The sequence below is a fragment of the Mus pahari genome, chromosome 2 (genome assembly GCF_900095145.1).
Source record: "Mus pahari chromosome 2, PAHARI_EIJ_v1.1, whole genome shotgun sequence".
Classification (NCBI taxonomy): domain Eukaryota; kingdom Metazoa; phylum Chordata; class Mammalia; order Rodentia; family Muridae; genus Mus; species Mus pahari.
In genome coordinates, this window is record NC_034591.1 from 10,802,542 (window position 1) to 10,821,113 (window position 18,572).

Sequence of the window (18,572 nt, forward strand, 5' to 3'; positions counted from 1 at the left end):
AACATCTTTCCCCATCACCACACAGCCTGACTTAATCTTTGTAGTTGGTAAATAGGCACTCACCTGGCTATACAACTATCTGAACTGCTTTGCAAATAGTATAATTAGCAAGCCTATGAAAGAGGGACTGTTTACATCCTAACTTTACTGCAGTCATAGCCAGTGAGAGGGAAGGAGGAGGCACAGAAACACCTGGTCCCTACTTACTTGGAATACGTGCCTATTGTTCCTCAGCCCTGGCTCACCAAGGCAGGCCGACTCTAACAAACAACCAGCCTCAGAGAATATGAATTTTGTCTGAATTGCTTGTCAGTGTTTTAGAGCTTTAGGGGGAATGCTAACATGTACAATACATTGAAAACAGCACTGATTCATGTGAAAGACCGACCCTTATCTTCACATCCCAAATTCAACTCCCTTTAAGGCCTCTTTGGCTTCTGTATTATGTTCACTAGAAAGAAATGGATACTTCTACAGATTTATTACAAAAATCCATTTTGATATACATTTAAGTTATAGAAGATATTTGTTGAGACGAAGAGTTGGCACCATGGCCCATGAAGCCATGAATAATATAGGAAATGGATTGTAATATAAGCAAGGCTATTTAAATTTAAATAGCAGCAAATGACTCAATCATAGCTCCTTATTCAGCTCAACTAAGAGAAAATAAGAAAAGAACGCTCTATAACGTCTACTTGCCTCAGATTAACTTTAAGGTAAGATGGTTCGTTTACATGTTGTCTGTCTCCAAGAAGTGTATGTGACTTCAAACTTGGTTCTTTAACTTGTCTCAATTATCTGCTCCTCATTTTGCTCTCTGCTCTCAATTTCCGTCCATCCCAGAACTCATGCCTAGCTGATGGTGCTTCCAGATCCATCTTGCTTTTAGAGGCTTGAGTGGGCAAAAACCAGGACAACGCTGTAATATTATCCTCAATGTTATGGGGAAAACACTGCTTTTAAAATTTGAAACATTTTAAAATGTATTTCTCCTCATGCGTTGCTCTCCTCTGAGTCCTGGAGGAACCAGATCATTCGACTCTGTGCCCCCTGCCTCTTTTCATTCTCAGTTACAAAATGTCTTTCTCTGTTACCATTACTGGGGAGTATAAATTCAGAGACCTGTGTGCTCAAGCTATAGAAAATAAATATTTAAACTATCATTTTATATTTTCCTTGGGGACAGTTGAAGACCTTTTCCCTGAAATCTCAAAATAAGTTTAAGCACTTTAAAAATAAGAGTTAATCTCTAATCACTGACTTTGTTAACATTTCTGATAAATATAGTGATAACATCTAAGTGTTTCCTACTGCTTTCATGTTTTTTGTTTTTTGGTTTTTTTTTTAAGTTGTCTTCATGTCTATCTTGTTGTGTTTTGGAAAACAAGAGCTTTTCTCTAAATAAAAATTTTAAAGTGGGTGTAAAATTTTGCTACATTTAGCATAGCCTAAAAGGCATTCGGCTCTCCCCATACATTCTCTAGACTTTCTACAGATTAATTTTCTCTTAAATATATACATATATGTATTCAATATGTATTAGATATATACACTTAGAACATTGAGTTATTAAAATGGTAAATACAGGAAATAAAACCACTTCATGGTTCCACTGTTTTGAGTTAGATGGTGAAAGATAACTAAACTCTTCACGATCAGAGAGAGCAGAGGAACATCCTTCCATTTCATCAGCAATACGTGAAGCCAGAATTAATACTTAGGTTTTATGTTTCACCAGAATAATGAGAATGAGTCGTTGCCCCGAGTCTGAAACAACCCAATGATTGTAGGCATTTTTGACTCTTGAAATATAGCAGAAGTGTATTAATAAGTGCCTTTGATTAAATGGAAAACAGAATCTTGCTTCCAGAAGGATAATTCAACATAACAAGGGCCAGTAGCAGACCGCACAGTGCTGGATCCGGAATGAATTCCTTGATGGATTGTTTACTGTTGCTGTGTGATATCGAACTGAGGCGCCAATCAGTAGTTCTCAGGGAGTTTCTTGTTTGCACCACAGGGAACAGATTCAAGGATCAGACGCCTTCTGTGAACCAGTTTCTCTATTATGCAATGACAACTTGGTTACTCTTTCTCTAAGGCTATAAAGATGCTCAACTTTCCTTTGTCTTTTCGTTCGGAAATTTCTAGCATTTCCACCTAATATTCTGCAAACTGTCCATTTCCTTCTGGAACCCCATTCTCCTGACTTGACATTCTCATATGTAGTAGAATCACATATGCGGTGATAAATGCCAAGAATGTTGATAATTTAGAAAATATACCAATAAAGTGAGAAATATATCTGCCTAGAATTTGCATTGTGTGTACAGCCAATCTCAGATTATTGAAAACCAGATGAAATCTGTCATATTTTCCTCACAGAGGCTGACATCTTCAGCAGGCTTTGGTGCAGCTAATCATTAGTACTGAGGTTTTACTGCACACAAAGCTCTGAGTGGCTGGCCTACAGTGATAGATGACTCATTTTTATTACAGTCTGTTCTTCTGTAAGTCCAAAGGTTCTCCTCTCAATAGGCACTCTAAATATGGTGATCCAAGTCTGTCTCCACTCTGCCCCAAACAGTCCCAATTACTCTGCTTGTGCTGTGTTACCCTCTCTGTTGTATTTTAAATCAGAATCTGACTCTGTCTATATATGTATTTCCCTTTTGTCTTTAATGACATGGGTCATCATCACAAAGAAAATGATTTCTATTAATCAGAACTTACTACATAACTTTTTAAGATGTTAACCTGTATCTAAATTTAATTTATGAGCTATAATAAATTCAGAATTATCATAATTTGATTTCTTATTTGTAAGTTACTGAGATATAAAAATTGGCAGTCCAAAACTATTACTTACCCCTCATCTAGACATTCCAAATATTAACATTTATGTAACTACAACAAAGTGATGGTAACAGGAAAATTAACATTTGGTGTAATCCTGTAGGCATTGCACAAAGAATGTAGTTATAAATTGACTGATTTCTGCATTTGAGAGCACAACCTTTTTCAAAATTTGATGATTTTCCCACTGAGGGACTGTTCCTAGTTCAGGATGCAAAGATGAATTGCACCATGAATCCTGCTGTAATTATTCTATGGCTTTCCTTTCCATCATGACTTTGTGCCAACTTTTAAATGGTAACAGCAAGTTATCTCCTAGACTACATTTTAGCTTTCCATTTATGTGGTATTTTGATGATTAAATCGTTCTATTTATTCATAACAATAGTACAAGAGAGGAAACATAGTCTCTTATTGCATGATTTGATAGGCACAAGTCAGAGTCAACATTTGTACTTTCCTACTTAGTAGTCCTACAGGGGAGATTTTTTTATATAAAGAATTATTTATAATATTCCACTTTTTGTTAGCTTCATTAATCAGTGATTCACCACAGTCTCCTTGGAAGAGAGTGTCTATGTGGATACTAACCATAATTACAAATTAAATGTACCTGGATACTCCAGAATGGCCAGCTTTGGTGGTAGAAACTGTATGGCGAACTTCTCATGAAATACATCCTTTAATGCTTAAAGGGAATACTTTGCCAGCCTTCCCTCAATACATACATGACACCAAAGAGTAAATGAGTGAAATAATTAAATTTTTACTAAGCATTTCAATCTGTATTTGGGATAGATACTAGTAGAGGACAGTTTCCTCCTAAAATCCAATAATGTGTCTGGTCAATAAACTTGCCCTTCTTCAAAAAGGAAAGTGTTTATTTGCTCTTGAAAAGTTTTCTTCTTTTTCCCCCAGGCAGAAGGCATTCAGATGCCATCCTCCTCTCTCCCCCTCCCCTTCTCTCCTAAAGGACAGTGGTCATTAATAGCAATGGCAGTTATGGCTAAGGAACAACAGAGCCAGCTTCTCTCTCCCAGGAGAGAAGGCTGTTCCTCTGCCTGGTTCCCAGAACTCTACAGGCCCTGAGAAATTTCTCTAATAACCACCCATAGAAATGAGTCTAAAATGTATTGTCTTTGAAAATCCTTCTTTTGAGAGAATGGGATACTTTGTGTTACTGATCCATTAAATTCGCTCACATCCTGGAGATGATTATGAAATGAAACACAATGTAGTGTGCAATTTAGTTGTTGATTCAACAATGCTCAACTCACTTTAGCAACTTACCATGGAAGTAACTCATTGCTACATTAATTACATGTGTATATTCAGTTGTTGGAGTTTCAGTATTTATTCTTTTCAACGAGCTGCACTTGGGATTGGATACTCAGTTGGCCAAATATTGGCTATGCAAGTCCGATCCCCTGAGCCCATTGTAGAGAGCAAGGTTACCCCAGGGACCCCCTCGCTTGCCAGTCAAGCCTTATCAATGACCCACAGGACCAATGAAACACCCTGTCTCACAAAAACAAGGTAGAAAGTTCCCAAAGAACAATACCCATGTTGGCTTCTGGTTTTCACATTCACCCTCAACATATGCACTCATACATTTGCACCCAAATATGCATGAATGCACATAAACACACACACACAAACACACAAAGTAAAAACTAGTAAAGTAAATGAACTGAGCTCAGAACATGTGACTACTTATGAAACACTGTTTAGTTAACTTGAGGTTTTAAGTATTTAAAAGGAGAAAATAAAGTTTTCATCCAAACATTCATAGGAAAATAGTATGATATATATATATATATATATATACATATAATATTTGAAAATACATTTTATTTGAACATAAATTTGAAAAAGCATATAGATTGCTTTTTAGGAAAATGTTATCAAAGGTAGAAAATATACTGATGTTTATGTAATGGAGATGCTTCACCGTGACACACTATTTGTCACAAACACAGGAAAATCTGACCTGATCCTCACAGGCAGGTACATAGAAATTCATCTGTGTAGTTCTATCAGTCCAATTCAGTCCTTCATTTCTCTTACCCTTGTGTGTGTGTGTGTGTGTAGGAAAGTTAGGCAGAGGCGAAAACTAGGGCATGCAATTGACTTGGAAATATAGAGCTTCTTGAAAATATAAATATTGTATTTTTAGATTTGTTAAAGCACATTTTCTGTTTTGCCAAAATGAATATAGTAAATTCTCTAATAATTTTATTCAGCTGACTTTATACCAAAAGTGACATTAACGCTGAGGCCATATGTTCATGGAATGGCATAATCTGATCAGAATAAAATAGTAGAGGGTTCTGGTTCATCACAACTTAATTACACATTCTTATTAGTACAGAGATTCATGGCTTCCAGTCCTATATTTTATCTTATTTTTAATTAGTTTCAGTAAGCCAGATGACAACGTTTGGCATGATCCTGTAGGCATTGCACAAAGAATGTAGTTATAACCTGACACAGCTACCAGTTATTACATTACACATATTTTATCTTATAATATGTGAAACATTTTGTCTTGGGTTTCTATTTGCCACACAGTTTTAAATTTGCATACTAAATTGATCATAGAACTTTATATTTATAAGTGATTTAAATTCCTTGAAACCAAGTAGCATGGTTGCTATACTAACAGTTAACATTGATGTCTATTGAAAGAATTAAATGAAGTAATATATACAAAAGCATCTTCACTTTTTGCTTATAGATTATATATTCATTTTCTCTCTTTCTTTTTGTAAGGTAGAGGAGTGCTATTTTTTTTTTTTTTTGTCCTTTTCATCTAGCTATTTTGCTGAATGCAAATTCACATGCCCCATAACAGGCTAAAATATCTCTGACCTTTATTACTCAAGCTTCCCCCCTCCCCCATTTATTAGAGAGCTCTGTGAGCTATTATTCACAAATCATTATTTCTGACGCCGTTCTCTGAGGTGTGAGCATCTGCTAGCTGCTAACAGAGGGTGCAGCTGTTGTTCAGAGACTGTCTATGCCATGTTGCCAAGCAACCACTGCAAACCACATCCCAGGGCAGGTTGCTTGCCCAGGCGCACCTGCTTGCCGACCCAGCTATTTATTTAATTAAAAATCTGTTCCTGCACAACAGCTTGACCAGAAAGGCAACAGCAGCAATCGATTACAACTATATTAAATGACCTACCCACATTGTTTCATTGACTATCCCTTGCAAAGCAAAGGTGTCTCTGGTCACTGCCACTCACTCTTAATGACTTTGCAAGAAGTATGAAAGAGCAAACTGTGGATGGATTCTATTTGCATTCAGAGGTGCTGAAAAACAATCTGTCAGGAACAACACTGCATATAATGTGCCCAAAATAAAATGTCTCATCAACAAGAGAGCTCCCACTGTAGTTGTATGTAATGAAAAGGGGAATTTAAAATATGCAAGTACTGGTCATTGAGAGTTACGTTTTCCTAATCTGAGTTGCTTTGTTTTTCCTGTCAGTTAGGAAAAAAAAAATAACTGGTCACATTAGGTGCATTAGCATCTACTGTTACGTCAATCTGGCGTCATTCTTTCCTTCCTATCTTAAAAGTTGACAGAGTTCCTTTATGTTAACTGCATTTTATGACAAATAAAACTATCATGCGTTAATACCCCTCACTGAAATTTCTTTTTCAAAACTGGGTGCACTAGCAATGTCTATTTATCTGCCAATGGCATTCTGTCCCTTGAAGTGCCTTCTAGGCACACACACACACACACACACACACACACACACACACACACATTTTGAGGAACAACTCCATCTAGTAAGACTTTCTGAGAGTGAAAACAGTGAATCTTGCTTGCACCTGCATGACACATTTATTTTTAATATTTGAGGTGAGGACATCACACTAGGACTCCAGGGTTAAAATATTCTTTCCTACTTTTTATGGCCGCTACTCAAGTCAACAAGGGTCTTTATTAACAATTCAGTGTAGTGTTTGCAATGTCATCAATAACAGCATAAATAATTATTTCAAATCCTAGAATTTACTTTGTATGGAATAAAAATTACCTTGTCAAGGAAAGATTGGTTGCCAAAAATGTGTTCAATAAAATATAAATGACAATGATTTTCTGTGAAGGAAGACTCAGATTTAAAGGATATAACCAAATTTTTAGAACAATGTTCATATATGTTCCTGTTTATATGAATGAATCCAAAGTGCCTTAACACTATAATCATGAAATTGAAATTAAGCCATCTACCAGCATATCAATATTCTTCCTGATTTTATGTATTTCTTATTTCTGTACAAAACTTAGATGTTTCAGTTTTCTATGCTTCCTTATGCTGTATTTATATTACACTTTTCTTGTTGAGGCTGATGTTACTTCTATTGATTATCAACAATGTTTAGAGGCCTGATAATATAGCTCAGTGGTACAGTGCCAGGCCAGCATGTGCAAGGTCATGGGTTCAATCCTCACTCCACGGAAATAGACTAACGAAATAAAGCTTAACTTTTGTGCCTATCCTTACTTCTTTTCCCTTCCCAGGCAATAACACATTTCTGGAATCTTTTATTGGATGTATGTGGTGATTTGAATGCGAATTTCCTAGGCTGGTAGATTTGAACATTTGGTCACCAGGGAATAGCACTATTAGGAGTGTGGCCACGTTGGAGGAAGTGTGTCACTGTGGGTGGACTTCAAGGTCTCAGACACTCAAGCCAGGCCCAGTGTCGCTCTCTCTTCCTGGTACCTGCAGATCCAGATGTAGAACTCTTGGCTCCTTCTCCAATACCATGCCTGCCTGTGTGTCACTGTGCTTCCCACAGTGATGACAATGGACTGAACCTCTGAACTGTAAGCCAGTCCCAACTAAGTGTCAGCCTTTATAAGAGTTGCCCTGCCACTGGCATCTCTTCACAACAGCAGAAACATTAAGACAGTGTATTCTGGTGGCTCAGAGGTCTCTTTAAGTTGATAACTGTTATAGCTTCTTAATCCATATGACTCCTTAAAATGAAAATCAGTACTTAGTCATAATTTTACTTTCTTCTAAATTTGAACACATCAGTGACAGGGCACAAAAAGTACATACAAAAATATAATTCTTTTACCAAGTTTTCAGTTTTTGTCTCTTTTTATGTGTCCACTAAGATCAAGTAATTCTTTAAAGCCTGACTAACCTTTTGCCCCTTGTCAGCATCATATCTTTTGTAGTGTATTTCTAAAATATCTGTATGCATTGTTTCCTTGAGCTATTAGTTGAATATTACATTGTGCATGCATCCATTCTTTTAGCAACTTATAAGTTTAAGATCGTACTGAACATAAGTATTAGGTTTCTTTGTCATAGCAAAGGTTTAAAAAGCTACAATAGAAGTTATTCATTAATTATGGGATGAGAGTAAAAAATTCCCAATACTGAATATAAATCACAAGTTACATAAAGAAGTTGAATTTCATGTCTGCAAGTAATAAGGTACCATATTAATGATTTTTCTATAATCCATATTTATCCAAGAAAAGTAACCTTAGGTGACCTCTACAAGTGCTTCACATTTTCGTTTCCTAAATCAGATCTCTAAATCTCTCCCAAGCATTCTCCTTAGTCTCAATTCTATCCTCTTACCTCTAAATGTTTCCTCTAGAATATATGGAATTCATTTTTATATATTTTATGGAACAGACTGAGTTTATGAAAAATTAAATGGCCCATAATTAACATCTGGTGTCATTATTATTGCCGTATAATTAGTTTTTCCTAATAGTCTCTTTCCTATTCTTTTTGTCTTCACTGAGTCTGTATCAACGATGTGAAGGTCCTTCTTGCCTAACTCTCTCCCTCTCCCTCTCCCTCTCCCTCTCCCTCTCCATCTTCCTCTCCCCATCCCTCTCTCCCTCCTCCTCCTCCCCCTCCCCCCTCTCTCTGTGTAAGTGCATGTAGTGTGTTGGAAAGTGGTGCAGAAACTCTTTGAGTATCTTCCGAAATTATTCTCTGCATTCATGTTTCTAAGGCAAGGTCTCCTTGAACCTGGGGTGCAAAAGCTCAACTCTCTGGACTAGCCCAACAGCAAATGCAGTCTCTGAGCTCCCCCTCCCCCAGCCCTGGGATTTTATGAGTACACACCGTCTGGGTGCTTGGCCTCTAACTTGAATCTTCTTGCTGACACAGCAAGCACTAAGCAAGGACTAATCTGTCTTCACAGCTCCAAAGCAGAGCTCTTTCTTCCTTTTAATTTTTAAACAATTATTTATTTAGTTTGTGTGAGTGTAGTGAGTGCTTGCACATGTACAAGTCAGAGGACAATTGCAGAAACCAATTCTCTCCTTGCACCATGTAGATTCTGGAGATTAAACTATATGCTTTGGCAGCAAGCATTTTTCCTATTGGACCATCTTGCCTGCCAAGGCAAAATGGTCTCAAACACACAGGTCAAGTCACATACCTGCCAAAATTTCATATGGATTCTGACTGTTTATGAAGTATAAACCTTACTGTTGAAATCATGAATTTCAAAGAAAAGGTCTTCATTGAATGCTGATTCTAATTACTTCTCTCTGTGTAAGGCAGTGGTGGCCTATGTCTTCAATCCTAGCACTCAGGAGGCTGAGGCAGATGGATCTCTGTGAGTTCAACACCAGCCTGGTCCACAGAGGGAGTTTCAGGACAGCCCAGGGTACACAGAGAAATCCTGTCTCAAAACACAACCAACCATCCAAACAACAGCCACACAAAACCAAGAACAACAAAAGCTACCTCCTTCTTGCAAGTTTATCCAGTCCCACCAATTACAACTTAACACATTGCTCTTCCTGTATCCTTCTTGTATGTTCTTTCACCTAACAAGCCACTGACATAATTTCTTGGTGATATGAATGCTTAAGAAATACGTGTTAGCTCACCATACCATCTTCATCAATCTGAAACTGTGGCCGACTTCATCTTCCTTGATACCTTCTTCACACTCAACTAGCCTGTATTCCTGTAAATAGCAGTCTATAAGGCATGACATCTCAGGACTGAAGATGAAATAGACAATTTTTGTTCAGAAGAACAAGGGGAGAACAGCATTCACTGATAAGAATTACTTTATTATTTTCAGAGTATAATACTTTCTAAAACTATTCAATTACTAAAATATTAGGAAGTTATTATTAAAATGAGATAACTCAAGATTGAAAGCTTCCCAGTGGTTCTGATAAGCCAGGTTTAGCAATCGTAGAGGAAAGAGACCCAAGAGAGTAAAGATTAATATTCTATAAACATGCAAGGATTAGTTTTGTATCATATCCCCCTATCCCACGTAGTCTAGATCATTTTTATATAATGCTCTTTTCACATAATATATAAAATACACTTGCAGGAGATTATCTTCCCAGAGTAGATGGCAGGATTTTGTCTGGGATCTGTAGAGGGCTAGCAACCAGGGAAGTTCCTATATCCCACTCCCTGACCCCATCCTCAAGAAGCACGTCCCAAGATACCACTTCTTTATCATTCGTCCCAAAGAACAGGATCAAAGAGTGATTTATTGCCAGCCCATGCAGAAGACAGGGTGTTAGGAGATTTATAGGGTGAAGAAGTTTCAGAAGAGAAAAGAGAGCGGAAGCAGCAAAGCATGGCGCTCTCTGCCCTCTGCTGCCTTTCTTCCCAGCAGGGAGCAGCCTGAGATTTTAGATAACCTACACTCAGGTCTCCAGCATGCTGCATGCGCATGCGGAGCATGACGGTGATTCACATCCTTTACCACTTAAAGTTTAAAATAAGAAAAAAAAACCATATAAGATAAACAAGACCAATGCCTCTTTTATTGGTATTACTCATGTTGAGCTAATCATAGGGTGCTTTGCTATAAAGTCTACCAGCTCCTCAGTTTCAGAGATATAAGCAATAGGGATTGTGTTTATAAGTGCATAAGATAATCTCTTATAGCCTTTCATAAGATAGAGATGTTAGCTAATACAATACTATATATAATATATGTTATATATTATATATAATATATAATATGTATATATATATATATATATATATATATATATATATATATATATATATATATATATATATATATATATATATATGTCATGGGAAGGCCATCAGGCTGCAAGTGTTCTTTTCTTACTGGTTTTATGTTAGATATACAATATCATATGATGAAAGCAATTCCTAATACTTATTTTTGTTTATTTACTCTGTGTTCTCTATAGTACAGTACAGACTTTTGTTGCAAATACCTTTTTTCGAGTCATTTGTATAAATATACTTTACAACAGCTTGAAGAAAAACACATCTATCTCAGGTTTCTCTTTGAGGCTGCTTCTTTGAGATGTTTCTTTGTTTGTTTTTAAGTACCACGGGAAATGTTCAAAATCAATTCTTTTCCACAGCGATACATGAAAGAGCAAAGGATATTTGAGGATGATTTGTGAGTTGAATAGCTTTCTTTAGCACAGCATAAGTCCACTTTTGATGTAGCCATGTACAAATACAGACTCACATTTCATCAATCATTTCTATATATTCTAAGTTTCAATCAAACTGAGATGGCATGGTGGATGCCATTTGCCAAGTGGTATTTTGCTACAAACTCCAGGTAGTATATGAGCACTTTAAGAAAAAAGGATGAGAAACTGGGAAATGATCATACAGTATTTTCTTTGCCGTAGAAGAAATGCAAGCTTAGAACATAGGACTGTCCATATTTTAGGGTCACCTAAATTGATAAAACGTACCTAAGTTGAGAGTATATATTATATATAATATATAATATGTGCACATGTATTATATATAATATATACATATGTGTTTCTGCTATCCCCAGATTCTAATGGGATAACTGATTTAAATAAATTTAGGAAAGAAAATCCTTTCCATCCCCAGAAATATGTGTGGGGCAAGTGGGCTGGGCCTGGAGCAAGAGTAAAATTGAGCAGTGTCTAAATCTGGAAAAATCTCATCTTGAGACCAGCATGAATAATGATCTATCCCTTCCCACATACCATGAGGAAACCCTCACCTTCACCACCATTAAGGTAAGTCAGCCGACTGATAGCCAAATTACAGGTTTAAGCACCTGGAATTCCTCTTCATGAAAAGGAAGCATTCTCAATACCTCAGTACTAACTGATAATGTACACTCATCCTGAAAACTCCTTTCACACTCCTCAATGTTTGTATAAGCCTTATTATCCCTGAATAAAGAGATCTGTAACACTGAAAGCTTGGAGAAGGGTTGTTTCTCACAGTGGCACTCAAGACAAGGAAGTTCCTGACAGCCCACCCCACCAGAACAAACCTTATTCGTTTCCTTCTGTCCCGGTGAACAATGATGCCCGAATCCCTCAAAGGCAGAAGCAGAACTGGTCCACAAATATGGATATGACTTATTCAGAGATTCTGGAAGTATCCCACTATGATAAATGAACTTTATTGCCAGTATGGCCATTAGAGGACACCCGGTCAGTCTCAATTTAGTCTCTGGTGTTTTTACACCAAGAAAGCAGATCTATTGATAGCTGTAACATCTGATGCATCCTACAGCTAAGGCTTTTGAGTTGCTGGAATTTTATTTTTGACAAGTAAGATATACCCTAGCAAAAGATGGAACATAAGTTAACACCATTGAAAAATCAACAAATGTATGAGTGTTTGTTGAAAAGGGTATATCACTAATAAGCTATTATTGCTTTCTGTACAATTGGTGGAATAAACAAAACACTAGACAAGAATTTCTTTACCCAAAAGCTCTTGGTAGGTTTATTTTGAGCATTCTATAATGACACTCACAGAGAAAACATACTCTTGCTTACAAAAAGGGCTCTTGATCTTAATCCACAGCAAGTCAAGGGCTCAGAATGACATATACAAGGGTGGAGTGGACATTCAAGGGTTTCAGCCACTCCCTACATGTTTCCCTTCTTTGCTGAGTGTAGTCTAATCTTCCTCTGGGAAACTCTTTATGCTCATTCCAAGTCTGAGAGGAGTGAGCTGTTCCTTTTGATTAACTAGGAGGGTAACCAACCGGAAGAGCCTCATCAGAGGCAACCTGAGGGTTTGCTGAGACAGGGCACCCAGGACTTCAAACACAGAACATAAGCACCCAGGGTTCACTTTATAATGAGAATTCTATGAGCTCATTCAGGGGAAATGATTCTCCAGCCAGATCCCAAATATCAACACAACTCAAGCAAATACTGCAAAATTTCTCCTTTGTATATTTTGCTCCTTTTTAGGCTCTGGGGCCACACTCAGGGTTTAAACTCCCTGTATAAGCTAAACTCTAAACACAGCTTTCTCCCACAGACTGCAGACATTTAAGTCAGAAGTGTTCTTTTCTTCTCCAGTCATTTTGATTTGGGTTTCTGTCACTTTTAAGCAAACAATATTCAAGTAGAACAAACTGAAAATCTATGTCATTAATCACAGTGTTTGTACTTTAATTTAGAAATTAATTTCACTCCCTTATAAAGTGGCTACCAAAAAAATGGAATCTTTAATTACTTTTTTAAAAAAAAACTTCCTCAAATCTGTAAGTAGAAATGAAAATAATCACACATTACAAATAATTATGTCTTTATTCATATATGTAGCTTATAATTTCAGATACATGCAAAAATATTTATGTTGAGATAAATATAAGATGCTATTGTTTAGAACAGCACTGTCTAACACAACAGCACATAAAGTTAACTTTAAATTTGTTTAAATTGATTAAAATTAAATCAATTATTAAAATATAAAATTAAAAGCTGTCTTCTTCAGTGTGACCACATTTTGGAGTATCAAAGGCATATGGTGAGGAACAACCATATGGACAGAGCTTATACAGACTATTTTCATCTTGAAAAAGATCTGGGGTATAGAAGTTCAACAGAATTCAATGAAAAGCAAAACAAAATGATCCTCTGGTCAAAGAGAGGTGCACTCACTGGGGATGTGGGAATGGAGTTGGAGCCAACCAGGAAAGACCATTAGAATTTTTAGAGCATTAAACTTTTTGAAATGAAAGGAAGTTGAGACAGCAGGGGCATAGATCCCAAGTTATTGGAGGGAATGACACACCAGATGAAGATCAGAAAGGACTTTCCAGGAGAAGTATGTGCTTTAGTGTTGGATGTGCTATTATAGTTTAAGAAAACAGAGAGGAAAGGTAGAAACCAAGATACACTGCCTTACCACTTGTCATTTTTAAAAATTTTGTAAAGGAACATTTGAAAATTAAACAAGGACATTTGCTCCTAGATGGCTCATCTAGGTATTGCAGGGAAGTTGCACCATCAGTGAAATCTTAGCAAGACAATTGTGTAAGCAAGACCTACATAATGACACCACCAGTTGACATGCCAGTGTGAGGGTGGTAAATTTCAGAGTCAAACCTCTATATGAAGAGCTATAAGCCATCAATGGCTACTGAGAGAGGGGGTATTAGCTTCTCCAGGGATAACCACCCGATAATGCATTCAATTTTATGTGATTGACGCTAAATGTATGCACACATATACACTCGTGTGTGTGTGTGTGTGTGTGTGTAAAACAATAATAAAAAAAGAGGCCATGCATTTGAAATGCCATTGGGAGGCACATGGGAAGAGTTGAAGGGAAAAATCAGGTAGAAATTAAGTAAATACAGTAGTCATTTATGAAATTCTCAGAATAATACATTTAAAATAAAATGAAAATGTCATTTACAGAATATATATATATATATATATATATATATATATATATATATATATATATATATATATTAAAGAATGTGTTTGGGCATAGTGTGCATACTCTTAAGCCTAGCACTTTAGAAACAGAGGCAGAAGGATCTCTTTGACATCTAGGGCAGCTTGTTCTATTCAGCAAGTTTCAGGGCAGCTAGAGCAACATATTGAGATCCACTCTCAAACAAGGAAAAAGTTTGAAGAATGAGGCCTGGGAGTATAGCTTAGAGATAGAAGGCTTGCTTGGTGTATATAAAGACTTGGGTTCAGTCTCTGGCACTGCAAAAATGGTGGTGGTGGGGGATAGACAAAAAATAAGCTTATTCCTTCACATCAGTGTAGTCGTGCATCTTACATAGAACAGGTTTTTCACTTCAAATCCCTTAAAATCCTCTGACATCCATCCAGAACCTGCATGTCTGTTTATAGGTTATATTTTAAGTATGCTATGTTCCATCATGTCTTACAAGTTTCATCTAATGTATAGTGACATCTGTGTTTATCTCAAAGGTAGAAATTATCACTTGCGTATTCTGCAATATAATTTGGTGTTATTTCTCTAACAGTGAAATCAGTACTCCAAAATATTTAATCTTAATTTTAACTTAATAACTATTCAGTAGAATACTACAGACTTGGTATTACTGCAATACTCACCTTGACTTTTCCCAAGGTATCTGTGACAATAGCTATATGATATGAATGAATGATGGAGGTTTGTCAACAAATGTGTTAGCCCATGTAATGTCAAGTCTTGAAAGGAAAAACATGTCTTTCAGCATCACAACCACACATAGTTTCCAATCAGAATATTGTCATGCTGCTCTCCTAGTTACACATTTAAAACTAAAATCAAGAAACTTTTAAAGCATGGGCAGTAATATTTTCTTAGATTATAAAGGTAAAATTCTCTTTAGTGCTAAGAAGCTGAGACCAAAGTCATCATTTAAAAGACTTCACAAGAGTTGTAAATCAATATTTAAAAATCCTATTTTTGTTGGGTTGGTCTTTTCTTCATGCCAATACTGTTTCTTTAAAATGTTTGTACAAAGTCATATCTCAAAGTATTTTTATTAAAAAATTTTACCCAATAAGAATTTTAATGAACTAATGATTTAATTTAGCTAGAAAATGTTTTACTTACAAATGAGCAATGAGAGCCACGATGCCCTAATGTATATAATAGAAGTATTAGAATGTAACTAATTATTTTAATATAAAAATATCTTGTCCAACAAGACCTATCTAGCCCTGGTAGTCATTATTCTAATTCATTTTTAATTAATTCCTTAGGGTTCAAGAATATTTTTTTAATCTGCTGTTTCAACTGCATAAACATTCTTTAAATATGACAGTGTGAAATTCTATTTCCAGACTCTATTCACTATTTTAATTAGCTGGCTTTTGAAGAAAGAAATCTGAGGTCTGTCTGCCCAGAGCAAAATAAAATAAAGTGAACAGACTTTTTAAAAAAAATATGTGAGCTTTTTCTCTAAGCAGTTAACCATCTGATTAAAGCTCTATGTGAAGTAAGTTTGTGTTTTGACTTAATGAATATTTATAGCAAAAGTTCAAATAGTATTAAGTACAGGCAAGACAAGTCTTGGACCTGGGTTCATATTTCATTCTACAAATACAAATGCATGAATCTCCTATGCTAATTATCACCTTCCAACAGAAAGAGCAATTGGATTAACCATTCATCTAAGGGTCACTCCTAACTAGCTAACTGTATTAGTTTAAGTAGTAAAAGACGATCTTAATAAAAAAAGAAGATTCAAGATAGGAAGAATTCTAATATTACCACATATTTCTAGACACTAAACCACCTATGGTAAGAACAAAAGAACTGTTTTTGACTTAAGACAGAAGCTGCCAGTTTCTCAGGAAACTGTATGAGCTGGTTAGATGTGAACTTGACACATACTAGAGTCTCCTAGGAATTGAAAATCTCAGTTGAGGAATTGTTCCTATCAGAATGAGCAATGGGCATATCTGGGGAACATTTTTCTTCATTGTTAACTGACTTGGTGGGCTCAGCCCACTGTGAGTGACACCATTACTATACAGGTGGGTGTGGGTTTTATAAGGCACATAGCTCAGGAAGCTGATAGGAGCAGGTCACTGAGCAGCTTTCTGTCTTGGTTACTGATCTTGTTCCTGGTCCTGCTTCTGGTCATGCTAGAGTTCCTAGCCTGATTTTCCTTGGTATGGGCTGTGATTCAACCAGTAAGTCAAAACAAAACAAAACAAAACAAAACAAAACAAAACAAAACAAAACAAAACAAAACAAAACACCCTTTACTTCCCATACTGCTTTTGGTCATGGTGTTTTATTACAGCAACAAAACAAAGACACTGCAGTTTCAGTGAAATTCTTGGTAGGAAGAAACAAGATTGTAGTGTGTTGAAATGTGAGTGAACATTAAGAATTGTAGAGGAACTTTAATCCAGTAACATGACTGCTTTGACAAGGAATCACAATCAAAGACCTAGGTCTGTGTGATCCTGCTGGAATGCAGACACACCTCACCTTTAATCCCTCTGGCTGGGATTGAGACTTGCCCTTAGTTCACACCTTTAAGGCAAAATTAGTTTAAAGAAGGAAGTAGCCATGTTTGAAAGTGACATCTAATTGAGGGGCAGACAAAGTAATGAATCAGAGAAAGATTTGACAGAATGAGTCCAAGATAGAGTATGCCCAACTCTCAAAGGACAGGAAAGAGGGGCTACTTAAGAGCAGTACTGGAAGAAAGAGTGGATGGAATTCAGTTTAGTTCAGATCACTTCAGTTCGGTTCAGCTCAATTCAGTTCAGTTCAGAGTAGCACAGTTCATGGAGTTCAGAAGCAGTCTTTCCAGGCAGGGCAATTCAGTCAGAAGCTGAGACAAGCCAATTTGAATTAGTAACTTTGGAGAGGAGTTTGAGCAAGAACAACCGAGTTGAACCAGCCAGCCAGAGATCAGAAAGAGATAGAAAAGGGTTTATTCAGCAGTAAGTTTCAGAAGCTGAAACATTCTAAGCCTAGGTTAACAGAAGGAGGCTAGAAACTGAAGCCTTCAAGGTCAGGGGTCGCAGAAGATTAGTTTGTACAGAGGCTAGAAGGTTCCAGGCCTAGGCCCAAGGATAATTAGCTAGAAACACTCTAGCTCATGTGGATTTGCACAGCTTGGGCAAGTCTCTCCTCTCATCTGAGCAAATAAAAGTGACGTTTCCATTTACAAAAAAAAAAAAAAAAAAATGAATTTGTGATAAACACAGAGAAGTTCTTCACAGTGCTTTGTCATGAATCAGTTTGAAAGAGATAAAGTTGAAGGAGTAGAGAATTCTTTATTTTTTTATAATAGGAGAATGTTCCTAAGGCGAATGTTAGTTTGATTTCTGAGCTACAACAAAACACTGGAGACTTTTCAAAGAACAGGATTTTTGCTAGACATGATGGCACAAAATTTGATTCCATGTACATTGCCCTTAGACAGGAGGATTCTGAATTTAAAGTTATTCTGAGCTGTATATATTGAATACCTGCTCCAAAAGAACAGCAAAGTAACAACAAAAAGTAAGGGATCCCAGTGTTGTAAAACAACAGGAACTATAGCATTAGCAATATTAGTAGCCTGTTGAATTTTTATGTGTGATAAATTAAATATTATGAACAGACCTGTTGTTTAAGAGTTTTTTGAGATATTCCAGAAAAAAATAATGAGATGCAAGAGCAGAAAAATGTTTATGGTATTGACAAGTAGTATGAGACAGTGATCATATTGCCTTCCATAGACATGTCTCCCAGTCACGTCTTACTGGGAAAGCAGGAGGAGAGGGGAGCAGAGATGTTTGTTAATCTTAAATGACACTAAAACTCAGAACCATGGCAGACACGGCCCAGTAAGAAGAAGAATGTGAGGACCCAGAGGAGATCACACCCACAGGATTCTGCAGGAGATCACACCCACAGGATTCTGCAGGAGATCACACCCACAGGATTCTGCAGGAGATCACACCCACA

At 36.6% G+C, this 18,572-nt stretch overlaps 1 non-coding gene across 1 annotated transcript; it reads right to left on the minus strand.

The window, feature by feature from the left end:
- Positions 1 to 3,794: 3,794 nt before the first annotated feature.
- LOC115063574 lies at positions 3,795 to 3,999 on the minus strand. Its single transcript, XR_003843409.1, has one exon. It is a non-coding gene; the product is annotated as a small nucleolar RNA U3 (small nucleolar RNA).
- Positions 4,000 to 18,572: the final 14,573 nt, after the last annotated feature.